Source organism: Ranitomeya imitator, chromosome 9 (genome assembly GCF_032444005.1).
Source record: "Ranitomeya imitator isolate aRanImi1 chromosome 9, aRanImi1.pri, whole genome shotgun sequence".
Classification (NCBI taxonomy): domain Eukaryota; kingdom Metazoa; phylum Chordata; class Amphibia; order Anura; family Dendrobatidae; genus Ranitomeya; species Ranitomeya imitator.
In genome coordinates, this window is record NC_091290.1 from 73,771,062 (window position 1) to 73,788,248 (window position 17,187).

Sequence of the window (17,187 nt, forward strand, 5' to 3'; positions counted from 1 at the left end):
TGCGACTGGAGGTTCTCTCTTGGGCACACTCGTCCAGGGTGGGTGGACATTTTGGTACCAAAAGGACATCTGAATTACTGGCGAGGACATACTGGTGGCCGCATATGGCTCGTGATGTCGCAGAGTATGTTCGGGCGTGTGTCTCTTGCGCCAAGAACAAGACTCCTCGGCAACGGCCAGCTGGTTTGCTTTATCCTCTGTCGGTGGCGGACAGGCCCTGGGAGATGGTCGGGATGGACTTTGTGGTGGGCTTACCCAAGTCTCGTAACTGCACCATTATCTGGGTGATCACCGACCATTTTTCCAAAATGGTGCACTTGGTGCCTCTTCCATGGCTACCTTCTGCACGGGCGTTGGCTGTCTTGTTCGTCAAGCATATCTTTCGCCTGCACGGTATGCCAGACAAAATTGTTAGTGACCGGGGTCCCCAGTTTGCGTCTCGATTCTGGAGAGAGCTTTGTCGTCTACTCAGTATTGAGTTGAATCTCTCTTCGGCATATCATCCCGAGACGAATGGGTTGGTAGAGAGGGCCAACCAGACCTTGGTCACATATTTACGACATTTTGTTTCTGCCAGGCAGGATGACTGGGCATCCTTGCTACCGTGGGCAGAGTTTGCACTTAACAATGCTGTAGCCGACTCCACCGGTCAGACTCCATTCCTCCTAAATTACGGCCAGCATCCGCGTGTTCCTGTGCCCATGCCTGTGTCTTCTGCTGACTCCAGGGTGGCAGACTGGGCTGTGGAGGCACGGGACATTTGGGACCGCACGCAGGATGCCATTCGGGCCTCCAAGGAGAGAATGAGGTCCTCCGCCGATGTTCATCGGCGCCCCGCTCCGACCTTTGCTCCTGGCGACTTGGTGTGGCTCTCCGCCCGTAACATCAGGCTGCGAGTTGAGTCCACTAAGTTTGCTCCTCACTACTTGGGTCCCTTCAAGGTTCTCGAACAGGTTAATCCTGTGGTCTACCGTTTGGCTCTTCCTCCACGCTTGGGTATCACCGACACCTTTCATGTGTCCCTCTTGAAACCCGTATACATGTCCTGGTTTTCCGAGTCATCTGCCGGGACATCGGGTTCGTCTATGGACGATTACGAGGTGAACGCTATTTTGGGGTGCAAGGTGGTACGCGGCAAAAAGTTCTATCTGGTGGATTGGAAGGGTTATGGCCCAGAGGACAGGTCATGGGAGCCTGCTGAAAACATTTGGGCCCCACAGCTCATTGCTGCCTTCGAGCGTAGCGAGGCCCAAGGAGGGGGGGGCCCTAGGAGGGGGGGTAATGTTAGGTCTCGAGTTCCCGCTTCTGCACAGGGGGAATCTTGAGTCATCTCCGCTGCGGTCTTCCATTCTTATCCAGCCGCAGTGGAGTCTGCTCAGCAGGGACGTCGGTCCCAGCGTCTTGCTCAGTCTCACTCTGTACAGAGAGTTACTGCTGTTTCTTCAGCTTCTGCCATTAAAGCCAGTGCTGGTCAGCAGCGAGCAGACTTCTCTGGGACTAAGTCCTTGTCTGCACACACTGAGCATGCCCAGGGCAAGATCTCCCGTTGGAGATCGAGGGTCATGTGCTCAGGCCCTGCAGCACATTCCATTGGTCCTCTATGCAGGTCTTGGAAGGGCAAAGTTTCTGTGGCCACTTCCTGTGCTGCAACTGTATAAACTGCACATGACCGCATGGCCATGCGCTAGTGTACATTTGCATACGTGTGTTTGTTGTGAGTGCAAGTCGTCCTTGGATACCCCTTCCCTATTGAATGTCTGTTCGCGGAAGGTGTATGGTTGCTTTCTAGCGCCCGACTTATCCTACAGCACAAATCACACATTACAGCGTCCAGTTGCTGTGACCGCCAGTACGGCGCCGTGCACTTCCTCTGTGCTTTCCTTACCCAAGCCTGGGTGGTTAGTGGCGTTCGTCAGTGCGGCACCGCATGCACTCTTGTGCCCTAATATTGTTATTTAGCTTCCTTACACACCCAGTTGCGGTGTTGTGCCAGCAAGGGTCTAATCGGACTTCAATCCTAGTTGGGGTTGAGTTCGCTGACTACTTGCTCGCGCTCTATGTGCGGTACCGCGATCCTGTGACGCAACAGGATCACTTCCTTCACGCTGGGTGAAGTCTAACCCACGTGTGTATACTTATGAGTACCGCCATATAGTCCGTCATTACTTGGCAGCAGGTTCCATCTCTGCACGGTGGACCCCGGGCTGCGAACGCACCATACTCTATCTGTCTCCTTATTTGGTGCATTCCGCTAGCCTTAACAACATGTTGAGGCTCCCCAAATGTAAGGTGGAAGGTGTTTTGGTCAGATTAGACCAAAATTCAACTTTTTGTCCACCAAGGTAAATGCTATGCCTGGTGCCAATCCAACACAGCTCTTCATCTCAAAAATGCCATCCTCACAGTGAAACATATTGGTGGCTGCTGGTGGCACACTGTGAGGTCTAACTGAGAGAGTACCACCTTTTCCAGGGGTGGCCACTGGACCCCCAAGCTTCCCAGCAAATTTTAGTTGGAAAACCCTGATTAACTAATCACATCTCGAGCTAGGACCCAGGATCTCCCTTCTGGTTTGTATCCTCTCCAGTGTATGAGGCATTGAAAAAAAATTCAAACACTAAGATAATTCACAACCCTCTGAACCTTATACTACAGTGGACCAAAACCAGAGGACGCAGGGATGAGGAAAATAATACTAAAGGGACAAACTCCTTTAAGAGGGATTTATGGAGCATGTTATGGATGCGAAGGGAAGGAGGAAACTTTAATCTGAATGCCACCGGATTGACAACTTCTAGGAATTCATATGGACCAATAAACTTTGGCTCCAATTTTGCCTATGGTAAGCTCAATTTTCCTAGATGACAACCAAACTTTACCCCCAATCTTAAAAACAGGACACACAGAACGTCTTCCATTTTAGACAAATCTGAGCAGTCCCAATATTCTTTTGAACCTCCCTCCAGATATCCCCTATTCTCTGTATGGTGAAATCCACCACAGGACATTTAGAACTAAATATAGTAAATTCACCAAAATAGGGATGGAAACCATAATGACAGAAAAATGGTGAGTTTCCAGTAGACTGATTTACACAACTGTTAAAAGCAAACTCAGCGAGAGGTAAATCGAAGACCAGTCTTCCTGCTGGGCTGTCAGAAAGTACAATAAAAATTGTTCCAAAGAATGATTAGTCCTCTCAGTTTGATTGATAGTTTATGGGTGGTAAACAGAAAATGATAATTCAATCTCGAGTTTACTACAAAAAGCTTTCCAGAATTTAGAGACAAATCGTACTCACCTATCAGACTCAATGTTAAGAGGGATCCTTTGTAAATTACAATATGAGAAATAAACAACCTTGAGAGTTACTCTCCATTAGATAATCCTGACAAAGGAACAAAATGAGCTTGTGTGCTGATTCAGTCAGCTACTATTCAGTTAGCAGTCTTCCCACCAGAGACAAATCCGTTATGAAATCCATGGACAAATGAGTCCATGGTCTTTAAGGAATTGCCAATGTAGCCAGTTCCTAGGCCCGCTGACTACGGTTGACTTTAGAGTGTGCGCAAACATCACAAACAAATACAAAATCTTTCACATCAATATGCAAATTGCATCTTCAGAGAGAAAGAGGACTTGAACTCTATATAGCACCACCTGCTGGAAGTAGTGATCCTGCAAGTCACAATCAGCCCTTTAACAAGTCTTGCAATATGACTTAGTATGAAAGCCAAAGTTTGTTATTTTCATATTTTTTTTACAGATGACACTGGCTTCGGGGAACAAAGTGACAAGTAATGGTGAGTATGAACTCTATGTTTAATGTACTATATGTCTGTATGTATTGTATGTAATGTATGCCTGTATGTAATGTATACAGGTATGCTGTACTGTATGCAGTTTGTATGGAGTATGTATGTAGCATGTATGTATGTATGTAGTATCTATGTAGTATGTAGCATGTATGCATTATGTATGCAGCATGTATGTAGCATGTACAGTATGTAGTATGTATGTAGTATGTATGGTTTTTTTTTATTCAACACATTAGCCGGATGATGGGAATACTACTGTCCAATCATTGGCTAATGTGTCAATCACTGTCACTGTAGTAGGCATCGTCCGTTGGGACTTGTAGGCACACAGGCACAGAGCCCCGGCACGCCGCACAGAGCCCCGGTGCGCCACACAGAGCCCTGGCACACACGCACAGAGCCCTGCATGCCACACCGAGCCCAGCACGCCACACAGAGCCCCGGCATGCCGCACAGAGCCCCAGCACGCCGCACAGAGACCCGGCATGGTGCACAGAGCCCTGGCACACACACACAGAGCCCCGCATGCCGCACAGAGCGCCGGCATGCCGCACAAAGCCCCAGCACAAACGCACAGAGCCCCGCACGCCGCACAGAGCCCCGACACACACGCACAGAGCCACGCACGCTGCACAAAGCCTCGCATGCCACACAGAGCCCCGGAACGCTGCAGAGAGCCCCAGCAGGCCCACACAGACCCCCGGCAAGCACACACAGACCCCCGAGAGGCCCATACAGATCCCCGGCAGGCCTGCACAGACCCCGCCCCCGCACACATAGACACGCACAGTGTCCGCCCACTCACCGCTCACACTCTTTCCCCCTCCGGAACAGGATGTAGAAGGACAGAAAGGGATTATTTACATTCTGATATTTGTGTCCCATTGACTTGCATTGGTATTGGGAATCGGTATCGGCAATATCCGATATTTTTTGGATATCAGCCGATCCAATCCGATACCAATACTTCTGGATATCGGAATGTATCGCTCAACACTACTAATTACTAATCACCCTTCCGGATGCATATCAAATTGGAAGCCCCTCTAAATCAAGTTTATGCCCCCCAGAAGCTGATTATGAAGGTCAGGGTGAGTGTAAGTGGGTAAGTATTTTTAACCGTAATAATGTTTAGTTCATTACAGCGCTGCAAACACCGCTTCTGATTGGTGGTAAAATCTGGTGGAAAAAATTATTGAGTTCCCCTGTATTTTTGATAATTGGCCGGGCAAATCTCACAGCTGGGGCTGAAACCCTTAGCTTCAGCAAGGCTGGTTATCAATAAAAAAAATAGCAGCATGGGGTTTCCCCCATTTTTAGCAACCAGCCTAGCTAAAGCAGACAGCAGGAGGCTGGTATTCTCAGGCTGGTAGGGGGCAATGGATATTGGTCCCCCCAGCCTAAAAATAGCAGTTTGCAGCTGCCCAGAAAAGGTACATTTATTAGATGCACTAATTATGGTGCTTTGACCAGGTGTTTCCACTTGCCATGTAGCGGTGTCAAATGGGGTTCATATTTGTGGGGTTCATGTCACATTTGTAGTGTCAGGTGACATCAAGCCCATAGATTGCTAATAGAGAGGCATCAATAAGACACGTATGCACTACTAATCCTTTAATTATATGGTAAATCAAGACACAGCCAGAATAAAGTATTTTATTTGAAATAAAATAAAACACTTTTACCTTTTTATTTACAAATAACAAAAACAGTTATACTCAACTAACACCTAACTCCACTGAATCCCTTGTCTCCTGTAATAAAATAAAAATAAAAAACAATTCCCCTTATCTTTCTGTCATTCTGTTCCATGTTATAATCCATCTCTGGGGAATAAACACTTTTTAATCTGGACAGTGCCAAGATGCGACTGTCGAGGCTGAGAACCACTCATGATTGAGCTGCTGCGAGTGCAGACTCAGTGAATATCGGTGACATCATCAAGGTTACTTCCAGTCACTGAGGCTGCTTTCCCTGCCTGACAAAACTGCAGTGACCTCGATGAGATCACCACTAGCACTAGTGAGAAAGTCTTATAGTGCAGAAGCAAGCTCACCGCAGATCACCGGGAGAATTTCACTTCTCTGAATTTTAACTGCGATGAACTCACCTCTGCACCATGAGATTTTCTCACGGTGATAGCAGGGATCTCACCAAGGTTACGACAGTTCATTTGCCTGGCTGACAGCACAGCCTCAGTGATTAGCAGTAACCTTGATGTAACTAGTCATCATGTAAGGCTAGGGTCACATTGCGTTAGTGCAACCCGTTTAGCGCTAGCGGGTTGCGCTAACGCAATGTTATTAATGTGGCCGCGTCCCGGGGTCGCGGTAACGTCCCCGCTCTCGCAGATCCCCGATCTGCGAGAGCGGGGAACGGACCGCGGGCACGCCTCGGATGCTGCGAGCAGCGTCTGCGGCGCGCCAGGAAACACCGGCGCGTCGCTAGCGTGTGCCGAACATGGCACGCGCTAGTGCTGCGCGTTCCCATTGCCGTGAATGGGCACGCTAACGGACGCGTTGCACGGCGTTAATTTCGCCGTGCAACGCTGTCCGTTAGCGCTTTCCCATTAACGCAATGGGAACCAAGCCTAACAGACACAGGATAGACATGAAAATGAGAGACGAATGAAGAGGAAACATGCAGTGTGGTGCTAGGTATCCCTATGTATGTTTCGGCTTCCAAGCCTTCTGTGACATGATGAATGGCTTATACCTTATATTACTCAAACTTTTTATTGTTACCTATACCATGTGCCATCCACTTGCCACACATTTACCTATGTGACTACTGTCACAACAGTATTCATGTTCATTTATGATTTGACCCGATGTCTTTACCTTGTTCATATTTTTGTTTCCTTTGAAATCTTTAAGATGGCGCCACAAGGTAACTAATTTCATAATTAATTGTTTTTAATAATCATCCATAAAATATAATTTTTTTATCCACTTACTGTTTTCATTTATGGTCATTCACACCTTTTACTCTATATGATTTCTATTGGATGTCATCTGAGTGAAGTCCGATGTGGAAAACAGATTACATTCACCCATACAAGTCAATGGGTGAATGGAAAATTCACCCATTGACTTGTATGGGTGAATGTGATCTAATTGTGGAGCAACACGCAGCATGCTGTGACTTTTTACTCATTCAAATTGGCATGAGAAATAAATTATAGATCTGCACTGCCCCATAGTATAACAGTGGTCCAAGTGCTGTCCAATGAAACATATATACGCTCTTATGAGCTAGCCCTTACATAAGAAATTTTGTCTTGCTGATCCCTATAGTGCCAAAATATTATATGTACTGTACTCTGTATAAACTGTCATCTATCTCATAGTTTTTTTATCTGAAAAATTCACCAGGACTTATTTAATTGTAGTCATTTAACTCATCAGTATGCTTTAAGAGTGTGGGAGGAAGACAGAGTAGCCGGAGAAACTCTGCATCTAACAGATTTGACACTAGGGCAATAATAATAAAAATATTAATGCACTAGAGAGCCACCATGTTGCCTATATGTGTGACAGTACATTTATAGCATACATTCTATATTGATCCAAATCTATAATAACCCTTTAGACATGATATTGTGTGGTCTATTCATAGCCCTTCTCAGCTACAATTAATTCATGTATTCATTTAAAGTGAAGGCAACACAATGTAAGAAAGCTAGTGCGGATATGAGGCATTAATCTAATTGTCTGCTCCATTGCTCTCTTCTTCATATGGCGGGCAAGCATAGTCATCATGACATTATTACATGCATACTAATGTTTTCATGAATTTTGGATCAGAAAGCGTTAGATTAGTCTAAATCCATCTGTACAGCTCAGGGTTCTTCTCTAGAGCAATGACATAATTTCCATAACTTTTATATGGATATATGTCAAGTCTTTTTTGCTCAATTTCTCCTTCTCATTACCCCAAGAGAAGCTCTTTTTGCTTTTTTATTCCTGAAGCATAGAAAATTCAAAAGCATGTATGACACCCTTTTAATACAGTTAGGGTGCTCTAGACATGAAAATGAAGTCTTGTCACTAGTCATAGACAATTCAAAGAGAACGCTTTTAGTAAACAGCGCAGTCAAGTAACTTATCTGATTTGAGTAGTTCCCAGTATTATAATACTACGCGTTTCGCTCCTCCCGTTATCGGGGTTCATTAGGGGTGCCAAGATAGGAGTGTGCCATAGTAGGAGATGGATCCATCTAGCTGTATTATGATTTTATATTTTCTCTGCTTCATGAATACTATTGGATCTATCTCAGGCACTTGTGCACTTTATTATATGTGACACAAAACTATGATTAAGTTACTGTTAGGGTTTGCCATTAGATCTTTCCTAAGCATTTGTACATCTTATCATATGTGCCATATGGCATTGGCTATGATTAAACTACTGTGAGGGATTGGCATTGATAATGAAGGTACTGTTCCAAAATATTTGTATCATGGCACTATTTCTCTAACCGATACTAGCCCAGCAAAATACTAGACCTACATCTATAGTCATACCACAATATATAGCCTCCCTCATAGTCACAGCCTAGTGGTACTATTCAATAATGGGTATGGTTCTTAGTTTATTAACTGAATAAAATAACTTTTAGCTTTGAAATACAGGATCATGTAACTACGGTAATTTCTTTACATGATACAAATGTTACAGAGTGTAAAAAGCCCCAATTTTTTTAATCTCCACAGTAATGTTTCTGATAAGGTTTAAAGTTTGTAAGTGTGATAAACTTTATCAGATAAAATACACGTTACAAAACTTTGCAAACTAATACATTTAGGAGTTGATTGACTTTGAGATAAACATTGTACATTTTTTGGTTCAAAGAACTATGAAAGCTGGACTTAATAAAAATCCAGCTTTACGCTTTACAGAAACAGATTAGGTGAATACTATATTTCTACTCTCCAAGAAATAACTCTTTAAAAAATGAATGAGAATCCATCCTAAATATCATATATATATATATATATATATATATATATATATATATATATATATCTCTAACTAGATGGCAGCCCGATTCTAAAGAATCGGGAGTCTAGAATCCATATATACTTTATTTGTTCAAATGTAAGAATAATACAATTAATAAATAATAGTAAGAAAGAACAAAAATAATAGGCAGTATATGGAGAAAACACCAAACAAAAGTTCAAAATTGGTGTGAAAATGTCACTGAACCACTTCACAACTAAATATATATAGTTTTGGTAAATGGTATTATCATTTTTTTGACAAAATTCGGCAGGAGCTTGAAGAGCAACGTCACTGGGCCCGCCTCCACGCAGTAGAAACTTGCTGTGAGGTAAAAATTCAAAAATCACACCAAAATGGCGGGCGGAGTGTGTCACAGTACGGCACGTTTCTGATTGGTCGCTCGCAGCAGGCGGCAACCAATCAGACACTGGACACTGTTGACGTCACTTATCTCCGGACATTAGCTCCGGACATTATCTCCGCACATTAGCTCCGGACATTAGCTCCGGACAAAGCCACGGAAGTTGGCACAAATTGCAGGAAGTAGTATTCTAGGAAATTATATATTAGATATATATTAGATATATAATTGCCTAGAATACTACTTCCTGCAATTTGTGCCAACTTCCGTGGCTTTGTCCGGAGCTAATGTCCGGAGCTAATGTCCGGAGCTAATGTCCGGAGCTAATGTCCGGAGATAAGTGACGTCAACAGTGTCCAGTGTCTGATTGGTTGCCGCCTGCTGCGAGCGACCAATCAGAAACGTGCCGTACTGTGACACACTCCGCCCGCCATTTTGGTGTGATTTTTGAATTTTTACCTCACAGCAAGTTTCTACTGCGTGGAGGCGGGCCCAGTGACGTTGCTCTTCAAGCTCCTGCCGAATTTCGTCAAAAAAATGATAATACCATTTACCAAAACTATATATATTTAGTTGTGAAGTGGTTCAGTGACATTTTCACACCAATTTTGAACTTTTGTTTGGTGTTTTCTCCATATACTGCCTATTATTTTTGTTCTTTCTTACTATTATTTATTAATTGTATTATTCTTACATTTGAATAAATAAAGTATATATGGATTCTAGACTCCCGATTCTTTAGAATCGGGCTGCCATCTAGTATATACATATATATATATATATATACATATATATATATATATATATATATATATATATATATATATATATATATAATATAACGCTGGGAGCGTCACTCTGTCCGAAGCCTTTATAGACTGCACAAGCGCAAGCGCCGGCGCAGTCTGGGCCCCACAGAGTGATGCTCCCAGAAGATTGCGGTATGCGTAAACACTGAACGCACACAACGATCTCCAACAGAGAAGCAGGGACCGCCAGGAGGGTAAGTATCGGCTATATTCACCTGGCCCCGTTCCACCGCTGCGCGCCGCCATCTTCCGGGTCCTCTGCCTGTGACGTTCAGTTCAGAGGGCGCGATGACGCGCTTAATGCGCGCCGCCCTCTGACTGACCAGTCACAGCCAGAGGAGCCAGAAGATGGCGGCGCGCAGCGGTGGAATGGGGCCAGGTGAATATAGCAAGTGCTGGGGGGCCTGAACTAGCGGCGACTCCGGCACCTGACCCCCACAGCGCGCCGGTGTCCCCGCCTGCTCAGGCCCCCCAGCACTCGGCGCCCAGCGACGATAGGTGAGTATGGTATTTTTTTTTAATATATTGCAGCAGCATACGGGGCATATAATACTATGGAGCATCTTATGGGGCCATAAACCATAATGGAGCAGGGTACGGGGGCATATACCATGGAGCATCTTATGGGGGCCATAAACCTTTATGGAGCAGTGTACGGGGGCATACACACTGGAGCATCTTATGGGGCCATAAACCATAATGGAGCAGTGTACGGGGGCATATACAATGGAGCATCTTATGGGGCCATAAACCATAATGGAGCAGGGTACGGGGGCATATACAATGGAGCATCTTATGGGGCCATAAACCATAATGGAGCAGGGTACGGGGGCATATACAATGGAGCATCTTATGGGGCCATAAACCATAATGGAGCAGGGTACGGGGGCATATACAATGGAGCATCTTATGGGGCCATAAACCATAATGGAGCAGTGTACGGGGGCATATACAATGGATCATCTTATGGGGTCATAAACCATAATGGAGCAGTGTACGGGGGCATATACAATGGAGCATCTTATGGGGTCATAAACCATAATGGAGAAGTGTACGGGGGCATATACAATGGAGCATCTTATGGGGCCATAAACCATAATGGAGCAGTGTATGGGGTGCATATACAATGGAGCATCTTATGGGGCCATCAACCATAATGGAGCAGTGTACGGGGGCATATACCATGGAGCATCTTATGGGGCCATAAACCATAATGGAGCAGTGTATGGGGGCATATACAATGGAGCATCTTATGGGGCCATAAACCATAATGGAGCAGTGTATGGGGCCATATACCATGGAGCATCTTATGGGGCCATAAACCATAATAGTGCAGTGTACGGGGGCATATACAATGGAGCATCTTATGGGGGCCATAAACCATAATGGAGCAGTGTACGGGGGCATATACCATGGAGCATCTTATGGGGCTATAAACCATAATGGAGCAGTGTACGGGGGCATATACAATGGGGCATCTTATGGGGGCCATAAACCATGATGAAGCAGTGTACGGGGGCATATACCATGGAGCATCTTATGGGGGCCATAAACCATAATGAGCAGTGTACGGGGGCATATACCATGGAGCATCTTATGGGGGCCATAAACCTTTATGGAGCAGTGTACGGGGCATATACTATGGAGCATCTTATGGGGGCCATAAACCTTTATGGAGCAGTGTACGGGGGCATATAAAATGGAGCATCTTTTGGGGCCATAAACCATAATTTGAGCAGTGTACGGGGGCATATACAATGGAGCATCTTATGGGGCCATCAACCATAATGGAGCAGTGTGCGGGGGCATATACCATGGAGCATCTTATGGGGGCCATAAACCATAATGAGCAGTGTACGGGGGCATATACCATGGAGCATCCTATGGGGCCATAAACCATGATGGAGCAGTATACGGTGGCATATACAATGGAGCATCTTATGGGGGCTATAAACCATAATGGAGCAGTGTACGGGGGCATATACAATGGAGCATCTTATGGGGCCATAAACCATAATGGAGCAGTGTACAGGGGCATATACAATGGAGCATCTTATGGGGCCATAAACCATAATGGAGCAATGTATGGGGGCATATACAATGGAGCATCTTATGGGGCCATAAACCATAATGGAGCAGTGTACAGGGGCATATACAATGGAGCATCTTATGGGGCCATAAACCATAATGGAGTAGTGTATGGGGGCATATACAATGGAGCATCTTATGGGGCCATAAACCATAATGGAGCAGTGTACGGGGCATATACCATGGAGCATCTTATGGGGGCCATAAACCATAATGGAGCAGTGTATGGGGTGCATATACAATGGAGCATCTTATGGGGCCATCAACCATAATGGAGCAGTGTACGGGGGCATATACCATGGAGCATCTTATGGGGCCATAAACCATAATGGAGCAGTGTATGGGGGCATATACAATGGAGCATCTTATGGGGCCATAAACCATAATGGAGCAGTGTATGGGGCCATATACCATGGAGCATCTTATGGGGCCATAAACCATAATAGTGCAGTGTACGGGGGCATATACAATGGAGCATCTTATGGGGGCCATAAACCTTTATGGAGCAGTGTACGGGGGCATATACCATGGAGCATCTTATGGGGGCCATAAACCTTTATGGAGCAGTGTACGGGGCATATTTTATGGAGCATCTTATGGGGGCCATAAACCTTTATGGAGCAGTGTACGGGGGCATATAAAATGGAGCATCTTTTGGGGCCATAAACCATAATTTGAGCAGTGTACGGGGGCATAAACAATGGAGCATCTTATGGGGCCATCAACCATAATGGAGCAGTGTGCGGGGGCATATACCATGGAGCATCTTATGGGGGCCATAAACCATAATGAGCAGTGTACGGGGGCATATACCATGGAGCATCCTATGGGGCCATAAACCATGATGGAGCAGTATACGGTGGCATATACAATGGAGCATCTTATGGGGGCCATAAACCATAATGGAGCAGTGTACGGGGGCATATACAATGGAGCATCTTATGGGGCCATAAACCTTAATGGAGCAGTGTACGGGGGCATATACAATGGAGCATCTTATGGGGGCTATAAACCATAATGGAGCAGTGTACGGGGGCATATACAATGGAGCATCTTATGGGGCCATAAACCTTAATGGAGCAGTGAACGGGGGCATATACAATGGAGCATCTTATGGGGGCTATAAACCATAATGGAGCAGTGTACGGGGACATATACAATGGAGCATCTTATGGGGCCATAAACCATAATGGAGCAGTGTACGGGGGCATATACAATGGAGCATCTTATGGGGCCATAAACCATAATGGAGCAGTGTATGGGGGCATATACAATGGAGCATCTTATGGGGCCATAAACCATAATGGAGCAGTGTACAGGGGCATATACAATGGAGCATCTTATGGGGCCATAAACCATAATGGAGCAGTGTATGGGGGCATATACAATGGAGCATCTTATGGGGCCATAAACCATAATGGAACAGTGTACGGGACATATACCATGGAGCATCTTATGGGGGCCATAAACCATAATGAGCAGTGTACGGGGGCATATATCATGGAGCATCCTATGGGGCCATAAACCATGATGGAGCAGTATACGGTGGCATATACAATGGAGCATCTTATGGGGGCTATAAACCATAATGGAGCAGTGTACGGGGGCATATACAATGGAGCATCTTATGGGGCCATAAACCATAATGGAGCAGTGTACTGGGGCATATACAATGGAGCATCTTATGGGGCCATAAACCATAATGGAGCAGTGTATGGGGGCATATACAATGGAGCATCTTATGGGGCCATAAACCATAATGGAGTAGTGTATGGGGGCATATACAATGGAGCATCTTATGGGGCCATAAACCATAATGGAGCAGTGTATGGGGGCAAACACTATGGAGCATCTTATGGGGCCATAAACCATAATGGAGCAGTGTATGGGGTGCATATACAATTTAGCATCTTATGGGGCCATCAACCATAATGGAGCAGTGTACGGGGGCATATACCATGGAGCATAAAATGGGGCCATAAACCATAATGGAGCAGTGTATGGGGCATATACTATGGAGCATCTTATGGGGCCATAAACCATAATGGAGCAGTGTATGGGGGCATATACAATGGAGCATCTTATGGGGTCATAAACCATAATGGAGAAGTGTACGGGGCATATACAATGGAGCATCTTATGGGGCCATAAACCATAATGGAGCAGTGTATGGGGTGCATATACAATGGAGCATCTTATGGGGCCATCAACCATAATGGAGCAGTGTACGGGGGCATATACCATGGAGCATCTTATGGGGGCCATAAACCATAATGAGCAGTGTACGGGGGCATATACCATGGAGCATCTTATGGGGCCATAAACCATAATGAGCAGTGTACGGGGGCATATACCATGGAGCATCTTATGGGGGCCATAAACCATAATGAGCAGTGTACGGGGGCATATACCATGGAGCATCTTATGGGGCCATAAACCATAATGGAGCAGTGTACGGGACATATACCATGGAGCATCTTATGGGGGCCATAAACCATAATGAGCAGTGTACGGGGGCATATACCATGGAGCATCCTATGGGGCCATAAACCATGATGGAGCAGTATACGGTAGCATATACAATGGAGCATCTTATGGGGGCTATAAAGCATAATGGAGCAGTGTACGGGGGCATATACAATGGAGCATCTTATGGGGCCATAAACCATAATGGAGCAGTGTACGGGGGCATATACAATGGAGCATCTTATGGGGCCATAAACCATAATGGAGCAGTGTATGGGGGCATATACAATGGAGCATCTTATGGGGCCATAAACCATAATGGAGTAGTGTATGGGGGCATATACAATGGAGCATCTTAATGGGCCATAAACCATAATGGAGCAGTGTATGGGGGCAAACACTATAGAGCATCTTATGGGGCCATAAACCATAATGGAGCAGTGTATGGGGGCATATACAATGGAGCATCTTATGGGGCCATAAACCATAATGGAGCAGTGTATGGGGGCAAACACTATAGAGCATCTTATGGGGCCATAAACCATAATTTGAGCAGTGTACGGGGGCATATACTATGGAGCATCTTATGGGGCCATAAACCATAATGAAGCAGTGTACGGGGGCATATACCATGGAGCATCTTATGGGGCCATAAACCATAATGGAGCAGGGTACGGGGGCATATACAATGTAGCATCTTATGGGGTCATAAACCATAATGGAGAAGTGTACGGGGGCATATACAATGTAGCATCTTATGGGGCCATAAACCATAATGGAGCAGGGTACGGGGTGCATATACAATGGAGCATCTTATGGGGCCATCAACCATAATGGAGCAGTGTACGGGGGCATATACCATGGAGCATCTTATGGGGCCATAAACCATAATAGTGCAGTGTACGGGGGCATATACCATGGAGCATCTTATGGGGCCATAAACCATAATGGAGCAGTGTATGGGGCCATATACCATGGAGCATCTTATGGGGCCATAAACCATAATAGTGCAGTGTACGGAGGCATATGCAATGGAGCATCTTATGGGGGCCATAAACCATAATGGAGCAGTGTACGGGGGCATATACCATGGAGCATCTTATGGGGCTATAAACCATAATGGAGCAGTGTACGGGGGCATATACAATGGGGCATCTTATGGGGGCCATAAACCATGATGAAGCAGTGTACGGGGGCATATACCATGGAGCATCTTATGGGGGCCATAAACCATAATGAGCAGTGTACGGGGGCATATACAATGGAGCATCTTATGGGGCCATAAACCATAATGGAGCAGTGTATGGGGTGCATATACAATGGAGCATCTTATGGGGCCATCAACCATAATGGAGCAGTGTATGGGGTGCATATACAATGGAGCATCTTATGGGGCCATCAACCATAATGGAGCAGTGTACGGGGGCATATACCATGGAGCATCTTATGGGGCCATAAACCATAATGGAGCAGTGTATGGGGGCATATAAAATGGAGCATCTTATGGGGCCATAAACCATAATGGAGCAGTGTATGGGGTGCATATACAATGGAGCATCTTATGGGGCCATCAACCATAATGGAGCAGTGTACGGGGCATATACCATGGAGCATCTTATGGGGGCCATAAACCATAATGAGCAGTGTACGGGGGCATATACAATGGAGCATCTTATGGGGCCATAAACCATAATGGAGCAGTGTATGGGGTGCATATACAATGGAGCATCTTATGGGGCCATCAACCATAATGGAGCAGTGTACGGGGGCATATACCATGGAGCATCTTATGCGGCCATAAACCATAATGGAGCAGTGTATGGGGTGCATATACAATGGAGCATCTTATGGGGCCATCAACCATAATGGAGCAGTGTACGGGGGCATATACCATGGAGCATCTTATGGGGCCATAAACCATAATGGAGCAGTGTATGGGGGCATATAAAATGGAGCATCTTATGGGGCCATCAACCATAATTGAGCAGTGTATGGGGGCATATACCATGGAGCATCTTATGGGGCCATAAACCATAATGGAGCGGTGTACGGGACATATACCATGGAGCATCTTATGGGGGCCATAAACCATAATGAGCAGTGTACGGGGGCATATACCATGGAGCATCCTATGGGGCCATTAACCATGATGGAGCAGTGTACGGGGGCATATACAATGGAGCATCTTATGGGGCCATGAACCATAATGGAGCAGTGTACGGTGGCATATACAATGGAGCATCTTATGGGGCCATAAACCATAATGGAGCAGTGTACGGGGGCATATACAATGGAGCATCTTATGGGGCCATAAACCATAATGGAGCAGTGTATGGGGGCATATACCATGGAGCATCTTATGGGGGCCATAAACCATAATGGAGCAGGGTACGGGGGCATATACAATGGAGCATCTTAATGGGCCATAAACCATAATGGAGCAGTGTATGGGGGCATATACAATGGAGCATCTTATGGGGCCATAAACCATAATGGAGCAGTGTATGGGGGCATATACAATGGAGCATCTTATGGGGCCTTAATCCATAATGGAGCAGTGTATGGGGGCATATACAATGGAGCATCTTATGGGGCCATAAACCATAATGGAGCAGTGTATGGGGGCAAACACTATGGA